The 2572-nt window shown below is 56.0% G+C and overlaps 1 pseudogene; it reads left to right on the top strand.

Annotated features, from left to right (window-relative positions):
* The first annotated feature begins 769 nt into the window (after nt 1-769).
* Nucleotides 770-824, top strand: LOC115619310 (annotated as a pseudogene).
* The last annotated feature ends 1748 nt before the right edge of the window (nt 825-2572 follow it).

The raw sequence follows: 2572 nt of genomic DNA, 5'->3' as shown, positions 1-2572 counted from the left end.
CGGCCGGGCCGGAGGACGAGGAGAACGTTGTACCATTCCGCTCCGCGCACCTGAGGGGCCGCCAAGAGCCGACAGGCGGCGCAGGCGGAGCGCGGCCCGGGGCGGAAGGGAAGGTGGAAGGGGGGTGGGGGAAGGGAGGGGAGAGGAAGGGAAGGATGAAGGATGAAGGACGAAGGGAGGGGAGAGGAGGGGAGGGGAGGGGAGGGGAGAGGAGAGGAGGGGAGGGGAGGGGAGGGGAGAGGAGAGGAGGGGAGGGGAGGGGAGGGGAGGGAGGGGAGGGGAGGGGAGGGGAGGGGAGGGGAGGGGAGGGGAGAGGAGAGGAGAGGAGAGGAGAGGAGAGGAGGGGAGGGGAGGGGTCTGGCCTGGCAGGGCGCGGATCCATCACTTCGGACGAGCTCTGAAGAGAAAGGAGGGCTGCGGGGATAACCCCATTTCTGGGGCGGCTCTCGCCCCGAGCACGCTGCCCATGGCAGCCGATTTGATCCCTTCAACGCGTTCTCTTCCGCCAGCCGCGTCCCCAAGTCCCCGCTGCCACACGCAACACAGCTTCAGCGGGAGCTCTGCCAGCGAACGACGCTCGGCTGGGCCGAGGTTGCTCCCCGGGGGGGTGGGCAGCGGGCCGCGGGCCGCGGCGGCGCTGGGCGCAGCCTCCTGCTATGGGGTTGCGGGCTCTCCGCAGCCCGCCCGCCGGAGGAGCAGCCCCGTGGAGCGCTGCGGCAGTGGGGGCTGGGCGCCCCGTGCCGGGCGCTAGGCCCAGCGGTGCTGCGCGGGCACGGCCCCTGCGCAAGGATGACACGCAAATTCGTGAAGCGTTCCATATTTTTTTATACTGTCCTGGGTTCAGCTATAGCAGTTATTTTTCTCCTTCTTAGTAGCTGGTGCAGTGCTGTGTTTTTAACTTTCAGCCTGGGAACAAAGCTGATAACACCGATGTTTTTAGTTGTTGCTGAGTAATGTTTACTCCGACCAAGGACTTTCTCAGTCTCATGCTCTGCCAGGGAGGAGGGGAAGCCAGGAGGAAGCAGAGACAGGACACCTGACCCAAACTAGCCAAAGGGGTATTCCATACCACAGCATATCATGCCCAGTATAGAAACTGGGGGGAGTTACCCAGAAGGCCCAGATTGCTGCTTGGGCTGGGCTGGGTATCGGCTGGTGGGGGGTGAGCAATTGTATCCTCTCCCCTTGTTTTTTCCCTTATCATTATTATTATTGGTGGTAGCAGTAGTGGTTTTGTATTATACCTTAGTTACTGGACTGTTCTTATCTCAACCCGTGGGAGTTAAATCTTTCGATTCTCCTCCTCATCCCTCCAGGAGCAGGGGGAGGAAGAAAGGGGGGAGTGAGTGAGCAGCTGCGTGGTTCTCAGTTACCGGTTGGGCTTAAACCATGACACCGGGCCATACCGTCCCTCCAACAGATAGCAGGATGGTTGAAGTCCCCCATGAGGACAAGAGCCTGTGAGCATGAGGCTGCTCCTATCTGTCTATAGAGCGCTTCATCCACAGAGTCCTCCTGATCAGGTGGTCTGTAACAGATCCCCACAGAGATGTCCCCCATCGCTGTTCTCCCTTTGACCCTGACCCACAAGCTCTCTGTTGACTCATCACCTATCCTCAGATAGAGTTCCATAAACTCCAGCCTATCACTGACATAAATGGCTACTCCCCCTCTTCGTCTGCCTGGCCTGTGTTTCATAAAGAGCCTATAACCTTCTCTTCCAACACTTCAGTCGTAAGAGCCATTCCACCATGTTTCTGTGATGCCAATGGTATCATATCCCAGTAGACATACACGCATTTCTAATTCCTCTTGTTTATTCTGAATACTACGGGTGTTTGTACAGAGGCATCTGAGCCAAGCTCCAAATAAAGCTGATTGATTGGCTGGAGCGGCCGAAATATTTCTGCATCGCTCCAAGCATTTATTACAGGTGCTGGCAACTGACTGGGAGTGTTGGGACATATCTATGCCCCCCTCCCCCAACACATCTAGTTTAAAGCTGCATTGACCAGCCTGGCAAGTCTTCTACCAAAGCAGCAACATATAGATGGGCTCGTGATCGAGGGGTGGACTTAACAATGGACACTATTGCCCAGGTTATTCAGGAACGTGAAATGTGCTGCAATTAAGCAAGCCAAGTGGTTAAAGATTCTCTGGTATGGAGGACGATGGCTGAAGTACAAATATGGGGAGGCCTGGCAGATTGACTATATCACACTCCCACCAACCAGCCAAGGCAAGCGCCATGTGCTTACCATGGTGGAAGCAACCACCGGATGGCTGGAAACATACGCTGTGCCCTACGCCACTGCCCAGAACACTATCCTGGGCCTTGAGAAACAAGTCTTGTGGTGACACGGCACCCCAGAGAGAATTGAGTCAGACAACGGGACTCATTTCCAGAATAACCTTATGGACACTTGGGCCAAAGAGCATGGTACTGAGTGGGAATGTCACGTCCCCTATCAAGCACCAGCCTTTGGGAAAATCAAACGGTACAATGGGCTGTTAAAAACTCCACTGAGAGCAATGGGTGGTGAGACTTTCAAACATCGGGGTATACATTTAG

This window comes from Strigops habroptila, chromosome W, assembly GCF_004027225.2.
Source record: "Strigops habroptila isolate Jane chromosome W, bStrHab1.2.pri, whole genome shotgun sequence".
NCBI lineage: Eukaryota > Metazoa > Chordata > Aves > Psittaciformes > Psittacidae > Strigops > Strigops habroptila.
Note: the sequence above shows the minus strand (reverse complement) of the source record. Positions and strands in the feature narration are given on the sequence as shown.